The 18573-nt window shown below is 37.5% G+C and overlaps 1 protein-coding gene across 1 annotated transcript in view; it reads right to left on the bottom strand.

The window, feature by feature from the left end:
- Window positions 1-17222, bottom strand: part of Tab2 (TGF-beta activated kinase 1 (MAP3K7) binding protein 2) — a 75549-nt gene extending 58327 nt beyond the window's left edge. The window contains exon 1 of the mRNA XM_058573638.1: window positions 17103-17222. The gene's annotated coding sequence lies outside the window, so the exon portion shown is untranslated. The remainder of the gene's footprint in view (window positions 1-17102) is intronic.
- Between the last annotated feature and the right edge of the window lie 1351 nt (window positions 17223-18573).

Below are 18573 nucleotides of genomic sequence, written 5' to 3'. Positions count from 1 at the left end.
TTGAAAATCTTCAATTTCACATTCTTCTTGAATCCTTATTCTGCTTCAGCCCACATGGGCTCTATTCCTAGAACTTAAATAATGTTTCTGTGGGGTCAATGTTTTGACATTTAAATGAACATTCAATTATTCTCCTGTACTTCCTCTTCTATGTCTCTTCATCAAAGTTACACAATCTCTGGGGAGTGAGCTATGTGCTTCCATCTAGGACACTGCTATATATAACACAGGCACATAAAATGTACTAAATAAGTAAAGTGCTCTCAATAAATCAAATATTGAAAGATCAGTTGTTTGGCAACTTCAAATACCAAAAAAACCTATCAAGACAAGGCCAAAAATTCCATTAAGCAGCTAAAACAGACATTAGAAATTAAGCTTATAGTTCAGCCCTATGAGAACCTAGATGCCCCTATTGATTAAAAACTCAGAAGTTAAAAAAAAAGGGGGGGGGGGCTGGGGCTCAGTGGTAGAGTGCTCGCCTAGCACATGCGAGGCGCAGGTTCGATCCTCAGCACCATATTAAATAAATAAATAAATAAAATAAAGGTATTGTGTCCAACTACAACTAAAAAAACAAAATCAAAAATTAAAAACTCAGAAGTTTATTTACTAGGAATTCCAAGTAATAAATCAGAGGAGGAGTACTAAACTAGGCATAAAACAATGATTCATTCTAAAAGTATCTGCAAAGCACCTACTACATGCTAGGTGAAGTTCCAGAGTCCATGTAGTCAATTCTCACACAACAACTTAGTGCTGGCACTGGACTAGAACATGGGGTTCCTGACTCATTCTGAAGCTCTTTCTCCTTTCCAGAAAAGGTTTAGTATGCAAGGCATGTATATTTTTCTCTATTTCAGAAAGACGCAAAGCATATAAAAATTATAAAGAAATAATTTGGGGCTATAAATATCTTCATATAATATAGATATTTTAAAAGCTGCACAGAAATTCTATAATTAGATAGATTTGGGGATAAGTTTCAATTATTTTATGGAGTTATTACCTAATGATACTAGATGAATGATGTGTTAGTTGACTCAATGATTAATACGTGAATCACAAATACATTATAAAGCTTTGTTTTTCTTCAAAAAGCTTTGCCAAGCTACCTTACTTATTTTCTACAAAAATATAAAAATGTATCAATATAGGTGGTAATAATGACAGTGGTATATTTATTCTAAGTAATTTTTTCAATATGGTAGGGAAAAAGGATGGGAATGTGGTTAAGGAATAAGGAAAGCAATTGCCCTTCACATATTTCAAGCTCTACTGTTGATTACTGGTTAGTTTTTCCTAAAGGGAAGTTATTCCAATGGAATTCAGACATTAGGGGGAAAGGGTGGAACCAGAACAAGTAAACTAACAGCCTGACAATACCATGCTACCAACCTAAATTCATCTTATCCAGAACAACTCATTGCCCCCCACCCAAAAATGTATTTTTGTTAATTTTAAGTAGAATGATCCTGAAGCTAGAAACCAGATCAAGCCTCCAATTCTTTTACTTTCCACATATAGTTAATGGCAGTTCCAATGAGCACCCCCACAAAAACTTTTTGTACTTACCCTCTTCTCTCCAATGTTCTTGTTCAGATATCTGCTATCTGACAATCAAAGTAACATGATAACTGCTTATTGTATAGCTTATTATACTGTTAAGAAGTCTTTCTGTATTTCATAGCGGTGACAACTTACTAGCTTAAAATATAGGCTGGGTCAGGTCACTCTCCTACCCAAGAGAGGCAAAAGATTTTGTAGAGTTACAATGTAATGAGTTTTATTAGAAGTTGTTGACCCTGACCTAGGGAATACAGAAAAATGGCAAGGTTAGATAAAACGCAGAAGAGAATGGTATCAAGAAAGTAAAATGAAAACAGTTATAACTAAAATGATTATAAAGTCATTTTAAATTAATTGTATAACATCTTCTATTTATTAATAGTTTATACATAGCAAGTGATAGGCATTGGGTCAAATGATTTATAATGTACTCACTAGTTTTTGTAATGGATTAAAGTATATGTCTGTACATGTATATGTACAAACACACACACACACATACATACACACTATAGATATGAAAATCATACTATGCCTTTATAAAATACCTATTCTGGTACTTAAGTCTACGCTGAAATAGTAAAGGCTCAGGGAATTTTTGTCTTATATAGCTCAAAGATGAAAAGCTATATGAAAATATTTTTTTAAGTATAATTATTACTGAAGGGAAACCTTGTCTATACTCCTACTAACTACTTGGAAATGGGGAGAAGAGTTAGATAGAAGGTAGACTGATAACAATTCCTTTCTTTTAAACAGTGCACTAGAAATAATTTCCTATAAGACATGCAACGTGTGGACTCAATAAGCCCAGTCTACCATCTGCAATGTACAATCCATTCAACGTGAAAAGTTTTTAGCTAAAGTTCAGGTAAGTCTACAGAAATCCATTGCCACTTGGGGAAAAATATCAAAAGGCAAAATGTGTGCAGCAATGACTTTGGATTCATGATGGTGCTATGTATACAGGTGTATTTTCTCTAGGAATGGAATGCTTGTTGGAAAGCTTTCAAGGTAACCTGTATTCTGTAATCTCAAAAACCATTGGCTTTCAAAAACAAACAAGTATACTAGCTTTAAACTTTGGTAGTCTGAATTCACTCACTGATTCACAAATATTTAGTAACAGCTCATGTGCTAAAGCATTGTACTAATGATGTAAAAAATGTACATTTAGTGGGAAACACTGAAAACTAAACAGATGATTGTAATACAACTTGGTAAATGCTGCAATGGGGGTAAATAAAATGCTATAAGTATATAAATTACCAGTAAGAAAATATCATTAGAGTTAATAATCATCAGTTACCACAGGGGGGAAAAAACCTGCAGTGTTTAAAAAATATTTTCCAGAAAATTTCAATGTAAAGTAAACAGATGTGAGCAGAACTCTGATGTGTCTTTTCATCAAGTTTGTGTGACTGAGGTTCACCCTCTTCCTCCACCAATTTATGTCTGGCTCTAAGAATTTTCTTGCTAGCTATTTTGAATTGTTGTTTTAAACGGGTTTTTAGTTCTTTCTCTGGCTGTTTATATTTACAAAAAAAGTGCATTATGGCACCTATTAATAGTGTCAAACTTTTCACAATACTCATGGAGCTACTTCATTTTAAAAAAGATTCAGGACAAAGCTCTGAAAGCTTGTAAACCACTATTAACTGACTACTATTATATCCATCTGCCTATTAAGTAAGTATTATGGTTTCAAATATGTATTATGGTAAATATACTCCCCCAAATACCTATTCCCAAAATTATTTCCCAATCACATTTCTGGTGCATTTAATGTCAGATACAACTATCTGTTGATAAATAAAACCAATCTACCTGTTCAAAGTTCTTCATATGCTAGGAGAATCTGGATTTTTGCCAATATGTAATATGGCAAGTAATATGACAGAAATCAAAAAGTAGTTATAGGAATAGTTTTTAACAAATACCACTGCAATTTCTTACACATAAACTTACATCCCAAATTTATGTTTCTAGCCCAAATCTCTCAGTTAAATTCCATTTCGAATACTGAATGAATTGCCTACTGGATATCACCAGTTACACATCTAAAAGACATGAAGGTTAACATGTCAAAACAACAACAGAACAAAACAAAACAAACAAGCCCAGCCTAGTCTAAACTTGCTACTTCACCACTCTTTCCCAACTCAGTCAACAGCAATTCCATGTTTCCAATTGCCTGGGCCAAAAATCTTGGGAGTCATTCTTGAATTCTCTTTTATACCTCACATTCAATTCATCAGCAATGCCAGCCACACAGGATTTGAAACACATCCAAAATCTGACATACAATGGGGAGACGTACCATGTTCATGGACAGACTAAAAAAAAAAAAAAAATCAATGTCCCCTGAAGCTGAGCTATAGATTTAACGCAAGTCTGACAAAAAACACCAGCACTATATTTTTAGAGATTCTGAATTTTACATGGGAAGGAACTAGAATAGTCAAAACAATTGGAAAAAGAATAAAATCAGAGGAATGTCACTACAATTTTAAGACTTACTATATAGCTACACTAATTAAGATCATGTGTTATTAGTGAAAGGACAAATAAAAAGACCTTTGAGAAGAATAGAGAATCCAAAAATAGAGCCTCATAATTATGGCCATCTGCCTTTTGCCAAAGGTACAAAATCAATTCAATGGAAGACCGATAGTCTTTTCAAGAAATTGAAAAGATGGGGCTGGGGTTGTGGCTCAGTGGTAGAGCATGCACCTTGCATGTGTGAGGCACTGGGTTCAATCCTCAGCACCACATAAATATAAATAAAGGTATTGTGTCCATCTACAACTAAAAAAAATAAAATAAAAAGAAACTGAAAAGAAATGTTGGAACAATTGTTCATCCACAGGCAAAAAACAAAAACAAAAACAAAACCCACTTTAACCTAAACATCATACCTTACATAAAACTTAAATCGATGTAGGTCATAGCTATAAGAGGTAAGATATAAAGCTCTGAAAAAACTTTTAGAACAGAATAGTCTTTGGGACCTAAAGTTAGTTGAAGAGTTCTGAGAGTTGACAAGAAAGGCACAATCCATAAAAGATAAAATGCATGAACTTCATCAAAAATTAAAAAAAAAATTGCTCTGCAAAAGGTTCTGTTTATAGGCTAAAATGAGAAGCTACATGGTAGGAGAACATATTTGTAAATCATTTAGTCGACAAAGGACTTGGATCCAGAATGTGTAAAGAACTCTCAAGAAAACAATTCAATTAGAATATGGGCAAAACAACCAGGCTCAGTGGCACACCTCTATTCCCAGCAACTTGGGAAGCTGAGGGAAAAGGATTACAAGTTCAAGGACAGTCTGGGTAACTTAGTGAGATCCTCCTTTAAAATAAAAAATAAAAAGGGCTAGATATGTAGCTCAAGTGATTGAGTACCCCAGGTTCAATCCCCAGTACTTGGGGCGGGGGAGGAGGAATTCAGGCAAAAGACTTAAATGGACACTGCACCATAAAGGATATACAGACAGCAAAAAAGCACGTAAAAATATGTTCAGTCAATAGTCATGGTGCATATTAATGTCACCTTTTAGACTGGCTGAAATAAAGAAAAATACTGATAATATCAAGTGCTAGTGAGGATACTGCAAAGAAACTGTATCTTTCATACATTGCTAGTGGATATATAAAACAGTAACTATCATGCTGAAGTCTGTCAGTTTCTTTTAAAGTTAAACATGCATTTATCACACAGTCTAACAATTGTATTCCTGGGGATTTATGCTATAGAGATAATGGTTTTTCACATAAAAACCAGTAAAAAATAGTTCATAGCAGCTTTGTATTTACAGCTCCAAATTGGAGACCTCTGAAGTCCTTCAAATTAGTAAATGGTTAAATAAATTATGGTATATTCATAAAATAGTATACTTCTTGGCATTAACATGGAATGAACTAATGATACATGTAACAATTTGGATGGACTTTAAGGGCATTACACTGTATGATTCCATTTATGTAGTACTCAGAATGACAAGATCATAGGGATAGAGATCAGATGGAGCTTGCCAGGGGTTGAGGTTTGTCAGAAAGGTGAGACTATAAGGGGGAAAGACATAACAATCTAAAAACCTTATTTAAAAAGCTTACTCACTTATATCTCATCTGCTCTTCTTCCTCTCCCTTACTCAGTTCCAATTGTACTGGCCTTCTAGCTCTTGGCAGGATGATGGCAAGCAGGCTTTCAACTAAAGGCCTCTGCATTTGCTCCTTCTATGTGGAAATCTTTTTAATCACATCAGGTACCTGCTCAACTGTTATCTAATCAGAAAGCCTTCCTTGTCTCCTTCAAATAAAATGATGTTTTCCTCCTCTTTCTCCCTCTACAGGAACCTTAAAATCAACAAACAAAACTAAAAACTTACCTTCCTCACCTATTACTCCCCTGACCTGTTCTGTATCAGTGAATGTCACCACCATGCACCTAGGAACTCAAGCCAGGGCATGCGTAACTCTTATCTTTACTTTATACTCAATATTTCCTTCTCAAGCCCATCATCTGCTCACCTCCTTAATTACCTAATTATCACAGCCTTAATTCTGATCCCTTGTCAACTCTCAAACAACAAGTTATAAGGCCTAACTCTCCTTTCCAAGTGTATCTGTTTTCTTAAGTATTCTCTTTGATGTAGTATTCTGTTTTTCTTAGAATGTAAATTTAAGAATTTGCCTTCTATCATTAATAGAATGAAGTCAAATCATGCTCTGTCTTCTAATTTTCCATCTCAGTTCCTATTAACCACCACTGGAGCCTACCACACTGTGGAATACTCACAATTACTAAATACAGATGGGCATTCCTACCTCCATCCTTTAGACATTCTGTTTTTCTCTGTCAAAAATGCCCTCTTAACTGCAAACCTGTCTTTTCCTTGTCTGAAACACACTCAAACTTAGTGTCATTTTTCCTATGAAGATTTCCCTGTTGTATCCTTTCATCTCTCACTGAATCAGATACTCCCTCCTGTGGATTCCTCAAGTATTTTGTTTAACCCTGTCACAACATTTGTCACAGTATATCATAGTCATTTACACATGTGTCCAAGGACAAGAACTATATCTTATTAATCTCTCCATCCCCTTTGCCTAGAAAGGACCCAGTATACAGCAGAAACTCAAAACTTACTTAGTTAGATTTAATAACAAAGAATATAGAGATGAGACACTACAGAAGAACGAGCAAGTCAAGATTTCTTGGGTGAGCAGCTTTTCTGCATAGGTATGCCATACAAGGCGTACGAAACTTGGGAGTTTCTTAATATTCTCATGTGATATCTTATAAAACTTTATCTTGACTTTGGCTAAGATCACCAGATAAATTTTCCCATGAATCATCCCCAAAAGAGTATTTCTCATTCCACTTGTAGAACTACAACAAAGGCACTGACAGTCATCAAAAAGTTTTAATGAGAGAATGAGGATGTCTCACTCAGGCCAACAAATCACTTCGGCAAGAAAAATCTCAAAGAGCAAGCAAGTCCAATCAATAAGTGTCAGTGCATATTTATATATAAAAAAGCAGAATCACCATAGGTGGCAGTTGAAATTTTCTTCTGAAATCCCATTTCCATTTGCTTATTTTTCCATTTCCCTAGAAAATCATCTTAAAAGGGGCAAACAGGACTTATCAAGTACTATTTGTGTTGGTAAACTGAGCTACATGCTAGTCACAGAGTAAGATTCCAATAGTTATTCCCTCATGTAAATATATTTCCAGCACTTTTTATTTGACACTGACACCTTAGAGTGTTTCTTTGAGCACATTTTTCTCTCCAATTCTAGCAACTACTTAACTGTGACACCTAGGAGTTGTTAAGTCCCATCATCTTAGATGTGGGTTACCTTTAAAAATTTAAGTTGAGCAACAAATATATCACTTATGAAAACTTTTGAAATAAATATTATTTTTAATTAATTAATTTGAGAACATTAGTTTATAATTAATTTGAGAAAAGCAGTAAGTGAATGATTAGAACATATGATGATATATATAAAGAATATATTAAATTCTAGATTGTGATTTCCAACCTATTTTAATGCACCTGTGTCAATTTCATTGAATTGTTTAAAAAATTGAAAATGTGGGACTTAATGGGTTAAGTTTTAAAAAGCAGAAGTCTATGTTTACCAGGCCCCTAATTGTCTTTTTAAAAAACAACCATACCAAGTTAATGTGATATTAGATATGAATGTGAGAATAAAGTGAAATGACACAATCCCTACCTGCACCCAAAGCAACTTTACCACAATTTGTGCTCAATGGTTTAAAATGGAACATGTAATCTGGGTGATTGTAAATTCTTTTTTAAAAGCAATAATCTTGTTGCCTATATTGCTATCTTCTCTATAATTATTTTATAAGGTAACTTAACATTAAAAAAACCCTATAATCTGGAAATATTAGTATAAATAAGAGAATAAAAGACAAAACAGTCCAAAGAATGCCAAGTAGAGAAGTCCAAAATATGGAAACAAGTATAATACAATAGGCCTTATAGCATAAATTTAAACATTATTCATTTTTAAAGGGAGTTTTTTTTTTATTTAAATTTTTTTGGAACATATAACTGGCTTTGCTGCTTGGAAGTCAAACTGTTGCAAACTGTAAAAATGCAAAATCAGGACTCAGAATGTTGCTCAGTGGTAAGAGTGTTGACTAGCATGCATAATAAGGCTTTGGGAAATCAATCCCTTGCACCGCACACAAAAAAGAAAAACTAATTTGCTGACTCAATCATTAATTGTATTAAGTGACCCATATGACAAGATTTACAAATGTTACTTTTCAAAATAATGGCATTTGATCAAAATAAACATAAAATGTTCTATATATGTAATCCTTCACACTACATAGTGATTTTTGCTTGCAGAAAATCTATTTGGGTATAAAAACAAGTCAAAAAGACCAATATGTACCTCACAATTCTTTCTGTAATGATAATATATCATTTATCCAATGATTAATTGCTAGATCCCCATCATAATTTGTGCTTCTGGCTTGACTTTACAGACTGCACAAAAACTGCTCACATGTAAGACTAAAGAGTACTAGTCACTTTAGGATAAGAGACTTTAAATATGTATACACTACAGAATATTCTAAACATACTTAATAAAATGCAGTCCATATTTTAAACTATTTCAGTAGCAACTATAGAGCAATTGGCTTTGTAGTAATAAGTTATTTGTATTATGATCATACTAGAAAGAGTTCTGAAGTTTAGTGCATAATTAATAGACTAATTGTATTAATAATATAAAATATTATTTGTAAATAGCACTTAATACTAACTAATATAGAAAAGCAAAACAATCACACCAGTTTACTTAATAAATTAAGGCAAACAATTTTAGGAAAAATCAAAGCAAAGACAATTACAGTTAATCCAGCAATAAATGCAAGGACAAGAGAGCACTGTTTCTCAACATGTGAGTACAGACATACAAAAGAATGTTACTGAAATAACTGAAAAAGTAGCTCCCCATTATTTAAGCTATATATCTAATGTAACTAGAACAAGTATTCATCATGTTTACTTCAAAGATTATTACCTTTTATAATTAAACTTTGTGGAACAGAAAATGATCAAAATGAAGCTAATGTGAGGAAGTTATAGGGAAGAAAACTTGCCTTAAAAAGCACAGGATGGGCTAGAAGCATAGCTCCAGTGGCAGAGCGCTTGCTAGCATGTATGAGGCCTGGGTTCAATCCCCAACACCTCCCTACAACCCCCAACTTCAGGATATCATGGAATGTAGTTTAGATTTTGAGTATTATTTATTAATGGCTACTAGGCTCCAGGTTGACACTGTGCTAGGTAACATAATACAGAAAATGCAGATAGAACTACCATGCAAGGTACCTAAAAGAGTATCCATTTTTCTTGGATTAGAGCTTGAATAATACCTAAGATCATATAGCTATGGTCAGAAAGAGAACTCATATTTACTTGGGGCTCATCTGAGTTTAAAGCCCACATCTTATTTTACATTGCACAAACTGCCAACATGATAAAATTAAGATATTTAATTAAAATGTCAGAGACTGACAATATGACAAGTTAACAAACAGATCAACTCAAAACCAAAATTCATTATATGACTCGGTTCCTTTACGGTAAACTCCTTTCTAATCACGTTTCCCCAGTTCATATCAGAATGATTGCTTTTGTCATTTCTCTGCCTCAATCAAACTTGACTGATGTAAGGTCAATATTTTATAAGGTTAAGTGGCTAAACTCAAGTTTTCATTTGTATTATCAAATATTTTCTCTCATTGATGAGGAATGGAAAAAACCACTCCACAAAATTGACATGATTAAAGTAAGCAATATCTTTGGGCTGCCTGGATGACAAACTGACAGAAGCAAACTTAGGATAGACTTAATGGTGTTGACACTAAAAGGTATAAAGGCATTAAAAGTCAAAACCCAATTTCCTTAATGTAAATAAATCTGAGAGTAAAAGTTTAAGCTAAGACTCAAAATAACAGTATTATTTAATAATTCTGATGAAAGTAATTAATAAATCAGGGAATAAGAATTCACAAAAATTACTTTCACACTTTTTTAATTTTTAAATTTTCTTCTTTTTATTAGTTCTGTGTATGTGTGTATGTGTTGCTGGGGATTAAACCCAGGGCCTTGTGCATGTGAGGCAAGCACTCTTACCAAATGAGCTATATCCCCAACACTATTGGCTCTTTTTAGTTATACATAACATTAGAATTCATTTTGTCATAATTATAAAAATATGGACTATAACTTGTTCTAATTCAGTCCCTCGTACTTTCCCTTTCCCTTTCCTCCTCTCTCCCCCCATTTTTCCTAGTCTACTGACCTTTCTATTTACTTATAGTTTTTTTTTTAAAGTTTGTGTCTTGTGGATATACACGATGGTAAGATTGACTAGGATATGTTCATATACGTACATAGGAAAATTAGATCAAATTCATTCTACTATTCTTTCTTTAACCATCTCTCCTCCCATCTCTTCAATTCCCTTTGATCTTTCTTCTGTTTTTTATCCCCCACCCCTTTATTTTGGATTAGCTTCCGAATATCAGAAAAAACATACAACCTCTAACATTCTGGGGACTGGCTTCTGTCAATTAGCATGAGTCTCCGGTTCTATGGCAAATTCCATAAGTCATTTGTTCTTTATGGCTGAGTAGTATTCCATTGTGTGTGTGTGTGTGTGTATAAATAAATATCACATTTTCTTTATCCATTCATCTGTTGAATGGCACCTAGATTGACTCCATAGCTTGACTATTATGAATTTTGCTGCTATCTTAATGGATTAATTATTTTTAGAGCAATCCTAGTATTAATAGTCAACATCCATGCATTTTCGCATTTCTTTACTCTGGGTTCCCCTGTCTCTTTCTCTCTCGGCAGGACCTTTCCAACCTCTACTTTATTATCTGGCTTCTGTGTCTTCTACCAGGAGTACTGGTATTAGCCCAATTTTTGTTATTCTTTCTTAGGTGATACAAGAATGCCATTTTCTTTAACAAGGCAATTAAGATACTACAAATTCTTACTTTACTCTGCCCTCCTTTATTGTACCTGTTTGTGGGTAAATTAGACTTCCTTTCTGAAGCCACTCAAACTAACACCTTGCAGTAGTATTTCTTTCCAGCGGTAGATTATTGTTCAAAACAAGCAAACAAAAAATCCACAAGAGTATTAGAATCTTTAATTGTATGTCTTTCTCATTTGCAAGATAATAAGGTGGCATATCAAATTTGGATATAAAACATCCTATACATGCTTTGAGAGGAATTTTTTTTTAATTCAAGAAATAGTTTGTGTAAACAGCTAAGGATCTTAGAACCAGACAGAAGCCTTAAATCTTAGGGAAGGTGAAATTATTATCCATGAGGGAGAGGATAACTTGTAACAGAATAAGAAAAAGCTGACTGGTGCTAAGATGCAAACATCTGAGGAACTGGTTACTATTAAAGTGGGTGTTGGGGCAGTGGTGGGATGTTTTCCCTTTTCTGTGGAAACACCAGTATTTCCCACATCACAGGAATGTTAAGCAAATAACCGAGTCATTTAATTCATAAAGCCAGTACAAATCTACAGTTTCACTGAAATTGCCTTAAAGGGACAAAATAAACTTGACCTTTAAGTTAGTTAAGAGCATGTAATTATGCATGACTTCATTTTTCTATTCTGCTTTTAAAAACTGCTGTATCCCCTTTTCACATTGATGTCAACAACATCATAGGAAGAGGATAGGGAACACTAGTATAGTTGCAAATAATTGATTTCTTCCTTTCAATTTCTAGGGAATTTTTTCAAATTAAAACAAGTTACAATGTTATCCAAAACGACTCTGCTATAATATTTTAGTCTGTACTTAAAAGGGAGACACAAAAACTTAAGTCCACTGCACCCCTAACAGTTCAGACTCAGAAGGAGTTTACTACCTAATAGGGCTGTGATACAACAACAACGAAACATTACTACAAGAACCACTCAACACTTAACAAAGTTCCTAGCTGCAGGCTAAGCACTGACCAGATCATGGTGTAAAAATTGGAAGGAAAAAATCTGCTCTATCCTTGAGAAGCTCAGTTTAGTAATCTTCCAGTGTGAAAATGAAAATAAGTATGCAATTTGAATGGCTATTCTGCTCTTCATCAAAAAATCCCATTCACAATTTGCATTATTCTTTTATCTTTGTAACTGTTTTCCTTAATACTTCGTAAATTCTTTGAAATACTCTTCATATACAATAAAGGAGAAAAATTACAAAAGTGAATGCTCACTGAACACTATGTATAATGTACTATACTAAATGTTTTATAAGAATTTACATGCATTGACATTTTAATACAATATTTGTTGATTACTTGTCAAAATGCTGAGATCCAGCTTGTCAACTAACATGACCAAAAAGGACACAATGTTCCTTCACCAGAAAAAGGTTACTCCAGATGTTACACTGACTAGATAACATGCACAAATTCTCCAGAAAGTACTAGAGACGGTACATTACAGTTGTGCTTTGATTAACCTTCTGATAATCAGGCAAGACAGCTTTAGTTATCCAAATGAAACATTATTAGACTATGTCCACACAGAGCTTTCTTGAAGAGTCACCAACTCCAGCCATGCTTTTTTTTTAAAATAGAATTCTAGATGTGCAATAAACACTTGCAATTTATTGAGCTTCTATAATTTATGTAAGACATACAAATTAATCATTGCAACAACCATACAGATATTATATTCATTACAGATTAGAAAACAGGATCAGAGAAGCAAAGAAACCATAATTGGCCTCAAATTCAACAGCAAACCTAGTAAGTAGCGAAACCAAGATTAAAACCAGGGTAATCCCAAAATTTTCTACTGAGCCACAAAGCAGCTTTCTGAAATATTAACAATAAGAAATCCCTATTAATTGAGACTGATAACTCTGAAGCACAAATATGATCTTGTTCTCAAGTTATGAAGTATATTATTATTCAAAGAAAAAAACTTTATGTATTAGATAGTTTTTGTTTTTTGAAATCAAGAATAATAAACTACCCACTAAGTAGTTTTTAAAAGATCAAATAAGCAACATTCCCCAAACTCCTTCGGTTTTATTTTTCTCCACAGTATTCTTTTTTCCCCAGACGCACTACATTTTACTCATTTATTATGTCTTCTACCACTAGAATGTAAACTATATGAGAACATAAATTCTTGTCTGTTATTCAGTACTGCATCTCCACCATCTGCAACAATCCTTGGTACATAGTAAGTACTTAGAAAACATTTGTAAAATGAATGAAAACTTGGCACACAGTAGAAATTCAATAAAATTAGTTTCTTCCTCTTTACTATATAAGATAGCATCCCTTCTTTGATACCAATTCTAAACTGAAATCAATAATTGGATATACACTACAATCCCTATTAAATTTTTACCTTAAAAATGAATTAGGAAAATAAAAAACCCATATTCAGCGAAGCCTCATTACCAAGTACCATCAGGAGACAAGGGGGTCTATGTAAAATAATTTTTGAACAAGTGAACATGTGAGTGACAAAATCTTCAAAATTTTTTTTCACAGAGATTTTTATTGATATTAATATCCATAACTCCACCTTGCAACAATTCTGACTTGGCTCTCCTGAAACATAAATTTGTTAGCTGGCACTTCTCACTGTGCTCGCTTCTTCTCTAAGTATTAGGAAATAAGAAAGAAAGCATATTCTATAAAATAAGTGAAAATATATCACTTCAATGTAGGAGTTTTGTGACAATTATTCTGGGACACCGCCCCCCCCTCCAAATAAAATCCTGGAAGACTGAATGTTGGCAGAATACCATTTACTAATAAAAAGATTGTTAATGAAAAAGACAACCCTCCCTGCTTATACTTTAGTTATCAAGATCATAGTAAAGTATAGTGATTAACTTAAGAGAACACAGAAAGGACAGTACCTGGCAAGTGCCAGAGTACTTAGGAATTTTAGCTTTCTGAGTAAGTGTTCTAGATTTTTTTTAGGAGCAGAATCATTAGGAAAAAAATGGTAAAATATCTTAACTATCTGGGAATATAAGCTGGAGGCAAATAAATATGAACATGCATACATTAAATTCCTTAAAATTTTAATGTTTTCAATGCTCACTATCTTAAAAGAGAGGGTTTTAAATAAGATGACATGTATAGATTGCCAGAGCCTACAAAAAGATTCAGAACAAATCTCAGTGCCGTTCAGCACGATCATTTTCCTAGGCTTGGCAGCTACCACTACCCACATCTCCACATTCCCAGCTACATAAAACCGTTCATTTAATCCTCCACTAGCATCTTATCCCCTATTTTCTCCTCAATGTTTTGTCCTAATCTTCACACTTGCCTCTATTTTCTCATAATTCTTTATTTTAGAGAGTCCCAGTCTTAGACCAAATAAAAATGGCATAAGTGACAAAAAGGAAAAGTGGTACTACCGTTGTCTGGGTAATGGGAACCTGGCCAAGTAGAAATATAATGGGATTAAAACCTTTCTGAATTACGATTTAATTTATGAACTTTATATGTTGTAAAGACTATCAGAAATCTTTTTTTAAAAGCATCTATATAACAAGGCAAAATTTCTCTTCTAAAGTATGCTGATAATCATAAAAAATAAACTTTTTGTCTAGATGTGTTTATATAACTAAAAAAATTGCAGTTTTAGAAAATTCAGACATTCCTCAAGGACTTTTCTGGCAATGTAATTCATAGAGTAAAAGAGCCTACACATTATGCCTATTTTTCAAAATGCAGTAGGTTCATTTCATTCTAAACAGTGGTGTGGGAAAAGAATTTCCCTTACAGAGAAAAGTCAAGAAGTAGAACAAAATTTTATTTCTGCGAAGATACAAGAGCAATCATGTTAAGACATTTACCTAAGAGTAGTAAGTATATTACTAACACTAAAGAAGCAATACTCAATAGAGCCATAATTAGGCATCCCAGTAGTGTCTACTCAGTTGTGCAGAGATTATTTCATTTAATTAGATATAATAACTGTACTCAGGTCTTACAATATCTTTAGATGAAGGGAAATGCTTCTTTCCACTAAAGAAAAGACCAAACATAGGTGTTACTTCAATCAAATGGGATTGATTTAAGTTAAAATATATTTTTCAGGGAACATGTACTCTATGAACCTGAGTATTTACCCAATTCTTGATGAATTACAAAAGCACAGGTTCCACTATGAGAGTCCCCTAAAGAGGGTTTAAATGGTGGCATTTCATCAGTGTCCTACGGAAAATACTTTTAAACTCAGGAAAAGTTATTCCATGCACCCCAGGGAAAAATGAAATAACAGTATATTGGGTGGATAACTTACTCATCTAACTAACTTATTCAATTTTCAGTCTGATTCTTTAAGAATTAAAATTTAAGCCCCCTCTATTAGAAACTGTTTAGGCTTAAAGGGGGGAAACCCAAACAGAAGTTCTGAATCATTGGAATTTTTGTTCTATTTCCTGTTAACACACTGATAGTTGCCATCATTCAACATATTTACTGCAAACACATTTTTTAAAAAAGCTAAAGGATCCATAAACTAAATGGGCTCTAATTTAATCTGTAGCTCATTTATCTGACACTTGTAAACAAGGTTTCTAATTAAAGTGCTCAAAGAATACAATAAAATGAAAAGCAGATCTTCCTTTATTAGCAGCTACTACCCTTTCAAAATTTAAAGTTTCAAATTCTCAAGTTTTAAGATCAATGGTGATTTCACAGTTACAAAGAATTTAAAAGATACTTTTGAAAAGGTGTCAATACTTTGCTACTGTATAAAAGTGTGGTAAGCAGCAGTAGTGTAAAAACTGAAAGCAAAAATTTTATTCCATTCCCACCAAAATTCCCAGCCAAATTTGAAATTGCATAACGAGCAATATCTTCTTTGAATACAAGAAACTTTCTTTTATAATGTGAATCAACCTGAGCCTAAAACTTGGTACTTTACAAACTTACCTAAAACAGACAAAATGGATGCAAGATTGTACTGCCTCACGGTTGCCTTGAATACGACCTTAGTGCTCAACAACTTTCCAATGAATAAAGGCAGTGAACAGTCTCCACTTTGGGGACCTAAATTTCACGACCTAGTGAGGTATCCCTGTGAAGCTGCAAGTTCCCTTCACTCTCCTGGAAACCTCTCTTATCAGAAACATTTGAAGAATTTCTCCACAACAATTAAGCAGACTTGAATGGAAACCGAACATCTCAAATATACTATATATGGAATGAAACATGGCCAAACAAATAAATACAAACTCACTCGGTCTCTTGACACTTGGGTACACAACTCTGCCTCAACAATCCCAAAGCATCAGCAACAGGAAGATCCACCTGTCACCTGTTCGGCAATGCCCCAAAGACCCTCGCTGCCTCAGGGTCTCAATCAGTCACTGGGTTTCAGAGTGAACCAACAGAAAGCTAGCATTTTCCTGTGAACTCTAAGGGGCCACATATTCTCAGCGGGGCTTGCTCCCCACTTTAAAGGCTGAAGAGAGCAGTCGTGAAGGGAACAGCTCTCTGCCCCCGACCTCCTCACAACTCCTCTCGCTCCCAGCACCCCCCGTGAAGTCATCTTTCTGCAGACCTCGGCTCCCCAGGAGCTGTGCCTCCCCCACCTCCAGCGCACACACGCCTGGGGGCGGGTCGGGGGCAGGGGCCTCCCCACCCCGGCTCTCCCGGCGCTGGGCTCCCACGAACCCCCTCCCCCTCCCCACCGACGCCCCGGAGCCCAGGCCCAGCCCGATGCTCCCCACCCCCACCCGGTCTGGAGGACTTGGGGGGCCTCCCTCTCCGCCTCGCCACCGGGGTAAGGACAGAGGCGGAGGAAGGAAGAGGGAGAGGAAGGAGCGGACGCCCCGCAAGGGCCTTCCCTGCGAGTCGGCAGAGCCGCTTCCCGACGACGGGGAGGTGCGGGGCGCGGAGGAGAGCCGCGCTGGGGATCCCGCCGAGGCCCGGCTGCGCTATCCGCTTACCCTTCGCCGCCGCCGCTTCCCCCTCCTCCTCCTCGGCCGCCGCCGCTGCCGCCGCCTCTCCCACTAGGGCAGCCGTCTCCACCGTCGCCGCCGCCGCCGCCTCCGCCACCACGGCCGCCGCCAGCGCCGCCGCCGCCTCCGATTCCACCCGGCAGGGGGGACACCTCAGCCCTCCCTCCCTCCCCTCTCAGCCCCCTCCGATCGGCCGCCGCCGCCAACTCCCTCCGGCCGCCGCCGCTGCCGCCGCTCGTGGCTGAGGGGGAGGGGAGGGGGTCGGGCTGGGTCGCCTCGCCGGCGGCTGCTGCAGATCAAAAGCGATGGCTGGGCGGCGTCGCCGCGGCCCGCTGCTCGGCTCCGGTCGCTCGCCCTCCCTACCTCCCTCTGCCCCCACCCCCCTCGCGCTCGCCTGCCCTCCCCCCACCCCCCCAGCTCTCGCCGCGGCTCCGCCAGCCCAGTCCAAATCAAAATACTGTCACACAATATGGCGGCGCGGAGGCCGGCAAACACCGCGAGATCTGCGGGCGCTGCTGAGGCGGCGGCTGTGACGAGGCCTCCCCCAGCCGGGCGGCGGGGGAGCAGCGGCGGCGGCGGCAGCGGCGCGGGGATGCTCTTTCCCCGCCCCGCACCCCGCCCCCGACACTCACCATCCCCACACCCGTCTTGGGAGCGCACAGGGCGAATGCTGCTCTGCGGCGCGGACTGGCGTGGGCCGCCGCGGGGCCGTGCGAGGGGGACGCTGGGGCCGCCGGCCGGGGCGGGGGCACAGGTTCCCCGCGCACATGCGGGCTGATCGCCCTTTGGGTGGAAGGGAGAAGGGAGCTCGAGCACCAGGGTCGGTCGCGCGTCGCTGGGGTCTCGCCGGGTCCGGAAGAGGGCGGCGGGACCCACGGGGCGACCGGCGGCGCCGCTTGAGGGTCCCGGGGGCGGGCGCGGGGAGCAGGTGGGCCCGCGGAGGCGGGCGCCGGGCGGGCGCGGACACACCCCCTCGGAGCCCGGCCGCGCTGAGGCCGCCGGCTCGCCGGAGTGACCCGTGCAGGGGACCGAGGCGTCCCCCGGGTGTGCGGAGACGTCCTGCAAGCCTCCGGACTCCGGGCTGGGAGACTCAGAACAGCGGCGTGTCGGGCTCGGACTTCTGGAGCGGTGGGGGTGGGGGAAGTGCTGCAAGGGATTTGTTGTTTCGATTTTATTTTAATTGCACGTTCCTAGAAGTCCTAGAAGCAGAGCCAACGACACTTTAGCTTTCAGGGGAGAGGGGAAGACTTCAAGTTTCTATCTTCTTAAAGAAATATTTGTTTAATTCCCCCCTACGTAAAAAAACCAACATACGTGTCTCACACTATAAAATATTTATGTAATAATTCTAGCGTTTTCATGGTGTCCAAAACACTCCAGCATTTTTCTGTCTCTGTCCAAAATGTCCATATCGCTGCCAGTTTCTTCCTTGAAACAATTCTTATTCCCGAGAAGAATC

This window comes from Marmota monax, unplaced genomic scaffold (genome assembly GCF_021218885.2).
Source record: "Marmota monax isolate L192 unplaced genomic scaffold, Marmota_monax_Labrador192_F-V1.1 WCK01_AAM20220418_F8-fsc00114, whole genome shotgun sequence".
NCBI lineage: Eukaryota > Metazoa > Chordata > Mammalia > Rodentia > Sciuridae > Marmota > Marmota monax.
This window is presented reverse-complemented; position numbering and strand designations above follow the sequence as displayed.